We start from the raw sequence: 14,067 nt of genomic DNA on the forward strand, positions 1-14,067 counted from the left end.
GATAGTTAAAGTGGTTAGGACATAACATACCTGCAACTCAATATTCACAGCTTAAAGCATGAGATGTTCTTTGTACGTGAACATTTAAATAAGTATGTATTTAAATTTTGGAATAAAGGCGACATATGTTCGATCCCAAATGTGCAAATTTTATTAAAAATTATTTACAACGCTAACGACTTTTTTATTGTTACAACAGTTATGATTGTTAGAACTGTCACAACAGTTACAGTAGTTATAACAGTTACAATATATACACTAAATACTATATAACGTATACAACAGTTACAAAAATACAACATATAGGAAATACAAAAGTTATAACAGATACAAAACTTAGATACGACATAACTTATACAATAGTTACAACAAGTGGCTTAGCAATGATTGTCTCATGGGGGGGGGGGGGGGGGGGTTCAAGTTTAACTTCAGTAACCCAATTACTGCCTTTCCCGTTTTAGGTGGCGAGGTGGGGGTGGGGGAGAATAACCAACTCAGAGTGAACATAGCGTCAGTTTTTAGATTACTGTTCTAAACATACATATAAAATTATACATCTATTCAGAAATAAATTTAAATAAGTAACAGTGGTATTATAACAGTAATAATTTTTACCCCCCCCCCCCCCCTCCCGCCTACGCCATTGGTTACAACAAGTACAGCAGTTACAATATATACAACAGATACAATAGATAAAAAATATACATAAAACATATACAACAGCTACAGTAGTTATAACAGTTACAATATATACAAGAGATACGATATAACGTAAGCAACAGTTAGAACATATACAACAATTGCAACTAATAAAAAGTATACAACAGATACAACAATAAGATACAACAGATAGAACATATAGATTGAACTGTTACAACAGAGACAACAGATACAACAATTATTTACGATATAACGTATACAGCAGATTCACTAAATACAACGGTTACAACAGATTCAACAGAAATAACAGTTACAACAGTTACAAAAGTTACAACAGATGCAACAGTTACAACTGTCACAACAGATACAACTGATACAATAGTTACAACTGTCACAACAGATACAACTGATACAATAATTACAACATACTACATACAACAGTTATAACAGTTACAACAGTTTCAACTGATTCAACAGATACAACAGTTTCAACATATACAATATATACAACATATACAACATATACAACATATACAACATATACAACATATACAACATATACAACATATTCAACATATACAACATATACAACAAATACAAAATATACAACATATACAACATTTACAACATGTACAATATATACAACATATACAACATATACAACATATACAACATATACAACATATACAACATATACAACATATACAACATATACAACATATACAACATATACAACATATACAACATATACAACATATACAACATATACAACATATACAACATATACAACATATACAACATATACAACATATACAACATATACAACATATACAACATATACAACATATACAACATATACAACATATACAACATATACAACATATACAACATATACAACATATACAACATATACAACATATACAACATATACAACATATACAACATATACAACATATACAACATATACAACATATACAACATATACAACATATACAACATATACAACATATACAACATATACAACATATACAACATATACAACATATACAACATATACAACATATACAACATATACAACATATACAACATATACAACATATACAACATATACAACATATACAACATATACAACATATACAACATATACAACATATACAACATATACAACATATACAACATATACAACATATACAACATATACAACATATACAACATATACAACATATACAACATATACAACATATACAACATATACAACATATACAACATATACAACATATACAACATATACAACATATACAACATATACAACATATACAACATATACAACATATACAACATATACAACATATACAACATATACAACATATACAACATATACAACATATACAACATATACAACATATACAACATATACAACATATACAACATATACAACATATACAACATATACAACATATACAACATATACAACATATACAACATATACAACATATACAACATATACAACATATACAACATATACAACATATACAACATATACAACATATACAACATATACAACATATACAACATATACAACATATACAACATATACAACATATACAACATATACAACATATACAACATATACAACATATACAACATATACAACATATACAACATATACAACATATACAACATATACAACATATACAACATATACAACATATACAACATATACAACATATACAACATATACAACATATACAACATATACAACATATACAACATATACAACATATACAACATATACAACATATACAACATATACAACATATACAACATATACAACATATACAACATATACAACATATACAACATATACAACATATACAACATATACAACATATACAACATATACAACATATACAACATATACAACATATACAACATATACAACATATACAACATATACAACATATACAACATATACAACATATACAACATATACAACATATACAACATATACAACATATACAACATATACAACATATACAACATATACAACATATACAACATATACAACATATACAACATATACAACATATACAACATATACAACATATACAACATATACAACATATACAACATATACAACATATACAACATATACAACATATACAACATATACAACATATACAACATATACAACATATACAACATATACAACATATACAACATATACAACATATACAACATATACAACATATACAACATATACAACATATACAACATATACAACATATACAACATATACAACATATACAACATATACAACATATACAACATATACAACATATACAACATATACAACATATACAACATATACAACATATACAACATATACAACATATACAACATATACAACATATACAACATATACAACATATACAACAGTTACAATATATTCAACAGAAATAAGATGTACAACAGATGGTGATAATAGTCTAAAACGACAACCCCTATCCTTATTGGTACAATCATAATGTCGAAAATGAACTTTTCTTATATTACAAATATAAAATCTACTAGCTTACTGGGTATAAACGAATACAAATATGATAATGTACCAATTTTTTATGTTGTATATTCCCATGAACTGATTTAAACTAATAAGCTATGTTAATGTATCAGCTTTTTATGTTGTATATTCTTTTGAGCCTCAAGTAAAGCGATATAATGATACTTTTGTTTTTAAATCTCTACCGTTACAGCGTATTGATCTAATGTAAATACATTAAGATGTTTTATCTATGTCAGCGACAGGTTGCGTTAAAGTCCTATTAGTATGGGGCCTATCGAATTACAACCATGCAATCTATATAAACCATTCACTTATCAAACAAACGCCAACACATTCTTCAACGTGAACAGGTATGCCTGTGTATATTTTGTGTTGTATGTATACTTCTCGGAAATATATAGATAGTTAGATTATAACTGCAACACGATTACTACAATGCTTTCTGCTTAATGTGATTGTATTTTTTAAAAAAATGTTTTCATTCGTAGATTACTTTAATTTAAAAAAAAATGTGCGCCTCATCTTAATGGTTGTTGATGTTTATACTTACTTAGCAATTCCAGTCAACACTATGCCCAGCCGCCTTTACTATCCCTAACATGAGTTAGGTACCCATCAGAGTTGGGTGGACTCAGGAACGGTCTACTGACTTGAACACGGATTCGAATGGGAAAGTAAAGTCGGCTGGGCATAGTGATGATCACGCCGACCCTTCATATGTTCATATGCAGAGTGATGACCACACCGACCCTTCATATGTTCATATGCCGAGGTTACAGAAATAAGTTAATTTTACTTCACGTGCCCCATGGACCGTCTTAAAAGGAACTTTACGTATTTGTAAACGTAAAGCGTGGTACTTTTAATTTGAAACTGAACATAAAAGTAACGCTATAATTATACCTAAGACAATTTATTAATATTAGGGTTCTATTAGATTGGGTTTAGGGGGGGTAGTGCAGAATTGGGTTTTGCCGCAGCCATTCAATTATACTTGTAAGTGTGGGTTAGCCCAAGCTACTTCGTGTTTCGTATACTAGTAGAATTCTACAATTTAGCAAATTAAGAAACTGAAGATGACGGATGACGACAAGAGATAATAATTTATCCAAAAAAAAGACAAATTTCTAATGTTCTACCGAAAGGCTTGTTAAAAAAAAGACGAATAGATGAGTTCAATTTCGTCGATTAGTTGTCAACACAACGTTCTCTTTAAACAGCTTTCTTAAAATTACAAATTTGATTTGTTTCAGCCTCATTCCAACAAGAAATGAAGCTTTGGTTTTTCCTTATTCTCCTTATGGTTGCCTATGCCAACGCGTAAGTGTGTATACACCATAAATTAAAAGTGTTGCATTGATAGCTGGTTCCAAAAGGTTGTTGCCATAAAACATATTTTTCAACCGAAATTGAATATTTTTACCCTCAGCTTTTCGATTATTTCTGGTGGGGCCAGGTGTAACATTAATAAAAACAGAATCCACGGAGTGAAATTGCAACAGTCACATGTAATTTCCAACAATTACAAGAGAAACGGTGAACATTGACACAGAGAGAAACTGGCAACATGCTACGCTAAGTTGACGCTACACCACACACCGCTTACACACTACCGTTCACACACTTCTTTTTCACGCTCGCACACTATTTTCAAGGCGAGGCCACTCTCATATACGCTTTATATAAACATCTACATCACAATATTTTATAACATTTGCGAATTACGTAAAAAAAAAACTTTAGGTTTTATTAAGGCTAGAAATATTCAATCAAATAATTACTATATACTGATTGTATAACAATTCCATTGATCAATGTGTGCGAACATTACATATATTAATCCACCTTGAAAAATTATTTAGATTCCTTACTCTAACAGTTATTAATTCAAGTTGTAGTAAATTATTAAATTTGGTGTCATCCCCCCCCCCCCAGACATGAAAACATTTTTCCTCAGGCAACATTTAGTTGGTGCCAACCCCCCCCCCCCCACCCCCCTCCATTAGGCGATAGCTTTAAACTTTGCATAGATCATACTAACGATGTTGATCAATAGGTGGTTATAAATACAGCTGAATGTAGTATAGTTTTCTATATAGTTAGCAGTATTACGTCATGGTGTCACCCCCACCCTCCTCCACACACACCTTTTTCGGGATTTGTCACTTTTGTTCTTAATTAAATTGCTTTTCAACTCTAATTATTCATTTATTTAACTGAATGATCTTTTAGATCTATATGTATATATATATATATATATATATATATATATATATATATATATATATATATGTTGCTCTTTTTTGCCTTGGTGTTACCCCCTAAATGGTGTCACCGGTGCGGTCCGCCCCCCTCCCCTTCTCGCGACGCCTCTGACTAGTACTACAATAGTAATTTAGCTAACACTTATATTTTTAATTTGGATCAGTAGAATCAGTGTGTTATGTTGACAGTCGATGTTATATTATTTAATATAAATTAACTACTAGGCTATACCCATCGACTACTATTGTGTATTTTATCAAAGAAAACAATTGTGGCGACTCTCTTTGTTTTACTCTTTCTGGCCATTTGCTTGACTTTAACGACTTATATTCAATACAAAAATATGAAAAAAGAGTGTAATTGATGTTCTTACAGATTATTATTTTTTACACAATGTCATGTAACTATGATTGTATCGCTTGCAATATTTTTTTAAGATATAAAAAAAATTAAATTATTACATAGACTTTTCAAGTTTTTTGTTGAACAATATAATATTATATCGACAATCAAAATTACATCCATATATTTTTGTATCAATTTAGTTTTCGCTTCATTTTACTATTCATTATTTAAATTAATTATATTAGAACACAAGATATTAAATAATAGCACCAATATTAATAACACATGAGCTTATTCATTAGTATTGTAATTGCCATTTTAATTCTATATTTCTATATTTAGATGTAATGTTCTAAATAGAAGCAAAAAATTCTATTGTTATAATAAACCAAATAATTGCCCCCGTGGGATGAAATGCCAGTAAGTTGTGATTTTTTTTTTATTTTAATATAGAGAAATTTTCTTTTTCTAAAATTAAACAACTGAATTGCAAATTTCTATGAATACATTTGATTTTTTTCTCAAAACGTTCACAATCAACATTATAATAATATGTTTAAAATCATGTTTAATTTTTTTTTTTAATAATCAGTTCACTGAGTGAAATTCTATGTGCAGTCAATATTAAATGCAAATAAATACATCTACATCTACATCTACATCTACATCTACATCTACATCTACATCTACATCTACATCTACATCTACATCTACATCTACATCTACATCTACATCTACATCTACATCTACATCTACATCTACATCTACATCTACATCTACATCTACATCTACATCTACATCTACATCTACATTTACATCTACATCTACATCTACATCTACATCTACATCTACATCTACATCTACATCTACATCTACATCTACATCTACATCTACATCTACATCTACATCTACATCTACATCTACATCTACATCTACATCTACATCTACATCTACATCTACATCTACATCTACATCTACATCTACATCTACATCTACATCTACATCTACATCTACATCTACATCTACATCTACATCTACATCTACATCTACATCTACATCTACATCTACATCTACATCTACATCTACATCTACATCTACATCTACATCTACATCTACATCTACATCTACATCTACATCTACATCTACATCTACATCTACATCTACATCTACATCTACATCTACATCTACATCTACATCTACATCTACATCTACATCTACATCTACATCTACATCTACATCTACATCTACATCTACATCTACATCTACATCTACATCTACATCTACATCTACATCTACATCTACATCTACATCTACATCTACATCTACATCTGCATCTGCATCTGCATCTACATCTACATCTACATCTACATCTACATCTACATCTACATCTACATATACATATACATCTACATCTACATCTTAATCTACATCTACATCTACATCTACATCTACATCTACATCTACATCTACATCTACATCTACATCTACATCTACATCTACATCTACATCTACATCTACATCTACATCTACATCTACATCTACATCTACATCTACATCTACATCTACATCTACATCTACATCTACATCTACATCTACATCTACATCTACATCTACATCTACATCTACATCTACATCTACATCTACATCTACATCTACATCTACATCTACATCTACATCTACATCTACATCTACATCTACATCTACATCTATATCTACAACTACATCTACATCTACATCTACATCTACATCTACATCTACATCTACATCTACATCTACATCTACATCTACATCTACATCTACATCTACATCTACATCTACATCTACATCTACATCTACATCTACATCTACATCTACATCTACATCTAAATCATTATTTCATTGTCTATTATTTAATTATCTCTCTCTCACTCTTCATTTTTCTGTTTCTCTCTCTCGCTCTCTCTCTCTCTCTATAAATATAAATAAATAAATAAATAAATATATATATATCGCACCATTCTGAGGCACCGGCGAAAACGCCTGATTCAACTTAGTAAACGACTATAGTACCCCAACTTATTCTTAGTCTTATGCGCACACTTAAACGAATGTAGGCGCCATAGCGAACAAGGGAAGGCCCGGGGCGCCAAATAACACCATGTCGGGTATTTTGTTTGTGTTTTGGTTGTGTTTGTGGTTGTGTTTGCGATTGCTTTTTTGTTTGCGTTTGTGTTTGTATTTTTATTTGTGTTATGTTTGCGTTGTTTTTTTTTTTGGTGTGTTTTGGTTTTCTTTGGATGTGGTTGGGTTTGTGTTTGCGTTAGGATTTGTTTTTGTTTGCTTTTTTGTTTGCGTTAGTGTTTGTGTTTTCTTTGTGTTTGTGGTTGGGTTTGTCTTTGCGTTTGTTTTTGTGTTTTCGTTTGTGTTTGTTTTGTGTTAGTGTTATGTTTGCGTTTTTTGTGGGTTGTGGTTAGGGTGGGCAATGCCGGGTAAATGCTGATTATTAAACACACAAGTTATTTCGTTTGTGTTTGTTTTGTGTTAGTGTTATGTTTGCGTTTTTTGTGGGTTGTGGTTAGGGTGGGCAATGCCGGGTAAATGCTGATTACTAAACACACAAGTTAAGCTCCATTACAGATCCGTTTTTCAGAGATGACGACTAATATATATATATATATATATATATATATATATATATATATATATATATATATATATATAGATATATAGATATATAGACATATAGATACATAGATATATAGATATATGTATTTAACACATGCAGAAACATTTACGAAAATTTATCTCAAAAGTGTTTATAAACTTTTAATTTTGGTCATGTTTTTCAGATGGAGTGTCCTTGCCCTTGATTACATATGCGTAGCTGGTTAAGTACAGCTACTTTATAACAACTTGAAGGAAGAGCTTAATTAGTGAGGTATTCCATAAACATCTTAGAGCTGTCTAGTCGATTCTCCACAAAAACGTTTATGCAAAAATGACAATTAATTAAACTTCGAAAGGGAAGCCACATTTTGCCTTTGACACATCCCAAATTTTAATTCTTATCATAAAAAAATATCCTCAATTTACAGATATCGAAACTTAAATACACCCTCTCACAATAATTTTAACATTTTTTTTTGCCAATCCCGATAAATGTGTTTTTCTGTTTGAGAATGTAATAAAAAAATGAAACATCAATTGTTTAATGTTTTGGTATGTTTTCATAAAAAAATTTACCATCAAACTTCATCAACACATTAACACGCGCTGTTTACAAATTTCACTAATGGATGAATGGATGGTGAAGTCGGTTCATTAGAAGATTGTTAACTAGCTATAGATCGTGGGCGACAAAGTGGAAACTATATTCTAATTATTTTTACAAGCTTTTATTTAACTCACTTTCTCTGTCTGTCTGTCTGTCTAGATCGAAACGCCCGTGGTAAATTGCAGGCACTTCTAACTGACAGGTACGGTTCGTAGTTGGTACGTGGGTCAAGACATGAAGACGATGCATCGTGACATTCAATTTGACTTAATTGGTCGCCTTATTCATTACAAGCTTTTATTTAACTCACTTCCTCTGTCCGTCTGTCTGTCTAGGTCGAAGCGCCGTACGAAATTGCAGGCACTTCTGACAGATATGGTTCGTAATTGGTACGTGGGTCAAGACATGAAGACAATGCATCGTGACCTTAAATGCGACTTAATTGGTAGCCTGATTGATTTTGTATGAATTAATTAAAATTTTGACCAAATTAGTAGGCAGTTCTATACATACGCATCATCACGTTCAATGGGCGCGCAATAGTTTATAGTCATGTAACTCTATATATATATATAAAGCAATGTATGTGTGTGTGTGTCTCTGTGTTTGTCTGTCTGTGTCTTTTATGCATTACCACACCTCTTATCACATCGCCGTGAAACTTTGGGAAGTTGTTGAAAATATTCCTGGGGAGGTTTCTGAGAAAAAAAAAATTCAAATTCGCAGGGGTGGCGCCCCGACAAGGCGCGATTTGTTTTTCTCTATATACTGTATATAAAAATAAAAGTCTATTTTGATTTCACACTGTTCATCTGATAGGCATGAAACTTTGGGGAGTTGATTACAGCACTTTAGGGAAGGGTTCTGTTCAAAAATCATTTTTTATTTCGCAAGGGCGGCGCCACGGGTGGGTGCGATTTTTCTCTATATACCGTATATAAAAAGAATAAAAGTGAATTGCCTTGACACCGTTCAAACGATCACCATGAAACTTTAGGAAGTTGTTGAGAATATTCCTGCGGAGGTTTCTGCGAAAAAAAATATTTCAAATTCGCAGGGGTGGCGCCCTGAAACGGCGCGATTTGTTTTTTTCTATATACGGTATAAAAAATAAAAGTCGATTTTGGTTTGGCATCGTTCATCCGATAGCCATGAGACTTTGGGGAGTTCATTATACCACTCTAGGGAAGGGTTCTGTAAAAAAATAATTTTTAATTTCGCAAGGGCGGCGCCAAGGGAGGGTCCGATTTTTCCCCTTTTACGGTATATCAAAATAATAAAAGTGAATTGCAGTGACACCGTTTATCCGATAGGCTTGAAACTTTGGTGAGTTCATTATAAATCTCTAGGAAAGGGTTCTGTAAAAAATATTTTGTATTTGGCAAGGGCGGCGCCACGGGAGGGTGCGATATTTCTCTATATACTGTTTATAAAAATAAGTAGATTTTGGTATGACACCATTATCCGATAGCCATGAGACTTTGGGGGAGTTGATTAGAACAATTAAGGGAAGGGTTCTGTAAAAAAAAATCCTTTTTAATTTCGCAAGGGCGGCGCCACGGGCGGCTGCGATTTTTCTCTATATACAGTTTATACAATTTCGGTTTCACACCGTTCATCCGTGTACCATGAAACTTTGGGGAGATGATTAGATCACTCAATGGTAGGGTTCTGCAAAAAAAAAATTAATATTGCAAGGGCAGTGACCCCCCCCCCCCCCCACAGGGGGGATCGATTTTTTTTTCTCTATACACGGTATATAAAAAATAAAACTCGGATGCGTATCATCCGAGTGCCATGAAACTTTAGGGAGTAAATGAGAATACTCCCGAGAATATTTCTGCGAAAAAGAAAACTAAAGTTTCTTATGGGCGGCGCCATATAGGGTACAACTTTCATCAATACACGGTTTGGCGCCCAGAGTTTTAGAGCGACTAATTTGGCACTTGGCATCCGTTAATCGAGCGTCCTGCATAGCGAGTAAGGGGTACTACTATATTCAGCGGTAAAACTACAACAGGCTTCTAAGAATAACTTCGTAACGCGAGGAAATCCTTCTGTACAGTTTCGTCACCTTGCGAAAGATGAAAAAATAACTTTTTGAATATGAGGAGCCTACTGTAGAGTTTCGTCACTTTTCGAATGATGCAATAAGCATCTATTATTAGACAATCCAGTCAGAAATTGAGATCGAGCATCTAATATCAGACCATTTGTAACGCTAGCATATTTCATCCGTCACACTGATATTTAATACACGTCAAATAATTTTTTTACGTGTTAAAGAAAAATATCCTGTTCATTTGTGTCACTTTAGCGAATGACGAAATCTGCATCATTATTAACAGGATGCTATTAGGCCTGTTAGTTTTAAGGAGCCAGGGGTCGTACGCCGCGCCTATGCGGTAGTGTAATCGAGGGGTGGGGGCCCTGAGAGCAGGGGCGGAACTACAGTGCCGCCAGACCCCGCAATGCGGGGGGGGGGGGGGGCAGGCCGTTTAGGGCCCACGGCCGACCATAATTAATTTTTTTTTAATTTGATTTTCGTGCATTTTTGAATTGATATTTGGTTTGTAAAAGAAAACTACTGTAGCAGCGGTACGATTATAGTCAAATCTTCAAATGTGACTGACTTCTGTGACTCTTTGCCCCCCTTTTATAGCTAAATAGAGGACACGTAACTGTTTGACCGATACTCCAAAGTGTACTGTGGCGAATAGCGCAGGGGGTGGGGACCAAAAAGGGGGATAAAAAATTGTAGTCAAATTTATTTATATATTTAAAAAGTTATTATAATTGTATTTTTATAGCCATCGTTAAGGCCGAGTTCTATTTCCCTACAATCAAACACACACTGTCGCCGGCGAAATTCTTTAAAAAAAACAACAAAGTCCTTAGCAGGAGAAGCCGCTACATATCAAGTGGGCTTTCATCATGCGCGGTTCGTCTTTGCGGCATTGGCTAGATACCCGAAAACCATTGTACATTTTTCAATGTTAATATGTGTTTGTGATAGTGGTTGAATTTGTATCCTGTACTACTTGCATCCTACAAATAATAAAAAAAAAATATAATACTAGAAACTTCGGTTTTATATACGTTTACTTGTTTTTGCTTTTACAAGAAACATCATAGTAAACTTTTAGGGCCTATACTTGGAATTATCTCCCCTGAGTAAGTTTTCCAATGGGCGATGCTGACGTACATATGCGTTTTGTTGTCTCTTTTAAGTTTTTTCCCGAGCCGACCCCCACCCCATCCCTTATTCTTAGCCTCTCAAGTATCGAATAGATCAATGTATCGTTTATGAACTACTTCCTAACCGTACGATTCACCACTTCAGCACATTTTGTCAGACACTAGACAGCACTAGTCAACAGATATAAATTTACTTAAATAGTATTAGGCACATCTAATTCACAAAACAGGGAAGGTAAGATTATTTTTTATATAATTATTTAGAAATTAATTAGAACGTTTAGAATTAATTGAACATTAGTAATAGTCAATTACTATTTAGAAATGACGTCATTGAGGTGGGGGTGTGTGAGGGTCTGGCTTTTTGTTAGTCGTTAAAAGATGTGACGTCATGTGTGGATCCCCCCCCCCCTCCCCCCAAATCAGAAGGTTATCCGACGCGTGAGCTGGCCAAATACAGTTGTACATGTGAAAAACTTTTTTCTGTCTATTATGCATTACTGCATCATTCACCCAATCGCCATGAAAACTTTGGAAGCTGTTGAGTACAGCCCCGCAAAGGTTTCTGTCATAGGCCTAACATTTGTTTATATATTGGACATGGGACGCCCAACGGAAATATGTGATTTAGCGCCCCAAGATTTTGCATAAGCGGATGAGGTTACTACTTGAATCCACCGGCGGCAGTGTCATCCTGAGCACATCATATATGAGCAGGTTGGCCCCTAAAGACAGTCGTTTAAAAGTTCACACAACACTAGGAGAAGTTTCGCTACTACACTCGATGACTAAACCTAATCAAGTGTTGCATCAATGTTTCTTGCAGATTTTTTTCTCCTGGGGGAAGAGGGGGGGGGGGGGTTGCACTTGATATTTTCGTTGGGGGTGGGGGGTTAAATTATCCGGGGGGGGGGTCAGACATTGGTAAAAGTATATATTTTCTATATAAATTTCCATTTCGTGTGGGGGGTTGGGGCGGTAGACTGTTTTCGGGGGAGGGGGGCGGGGCGCTCTACAGGAAGAAACAATGTGTCGCGCCCATCACCTGTGCAGTAATGTAACCGGTAGCTTCCAAAAGCCCCGTGACTCCCCTGAAACCTGAGACGTCGCCGGGGGACTAACGGCATGCCTTGGCGTGTCTAGTTGGTAGTGTGTACAAACCCGCGCCCAAAGATCCGAGAAATGAACTGCCGACATTGTTAATATTTAATTCAACTTCTGAAAAACAGGGCACACGTCTTAAAATACACGGTTGGTAACGTTTTGATGAAAGCCTCATAAAATCGGCGTCAGTTTGGTGTGTTGAACTAGATTTAGAGAATCCGTGTTTCTCACTTCGAAAACTGAATGGGGCCAGTTCATTTGTTCGTGTACCGGATTGAAAATTTTTTTTAAAAATTTAGAGCGACCCTTGTTTTATATATATATATATATATATATATATATATATATATATATATATATATATATATATATATATATATATATATATAATATATATAGGGGCCCAACAAAAAATTCTGCGGGGGGCCTTTTTTTTCTAGTTCCGCCCCTGCCTGAGAGCGCCCCTCTACGTCTCTGACACTGAGGCGGTCACCGAAGTGTGTTCTACCATATTATTTCGGTGAGTGATTAATGTACACTCAAGGTTTTCAGGCGGTAGTGTAGGTAAACCCGTGTCCCGATATTTATGAACCAAGAACAGGCATTGTTTACATTTAAATAACTCATTTTTAGAAAAGAAGGTCACGCGTCTAAGAACAAATAATTATAATTGATG

At 33.7% G+C, this 14,067-nt stretch overlaps 1 long non-coding RNA gene across 1 annotated transcript; it reads left to right on the plus strand.

The window, feature by feature from the left end:
- The first annotated feature begins 3,487 nt into the window (after positions 1 to 3,487).
- LOC131928386 (uncharacterized) lies at positions 3,488 to 9,019 on the plus strand. Its single transcript, XR_009383771.1, has 4 exons — positions 3,488 to 3,576; positions 4,480 to 4,546; positions 6,179 to 6,256; positions 8,665 to 9,019. It is a non-coding gene; the product is annotated as an uncharacterized LOC131928386 (long non-coding RNA).
- Positions 9,020 to 14,067: the final 5,048 nt, after the last annotated feature.

The sequence above is a fragment of the Physella acuta genome, unplaced genomic scaffold, assembly GCF_028476545.2.
Source record: "Physella acuta isolate Inbredline_101_S28 unplaced genomic scaffold, ASM2847654v3 ptg000090l, whole genome shotgun sequence".
Lineage (NCBI taxonomy): Eukaryota > Metazoa > Mollusca > Gastropoda > Physidae > Physella > Physella acuta.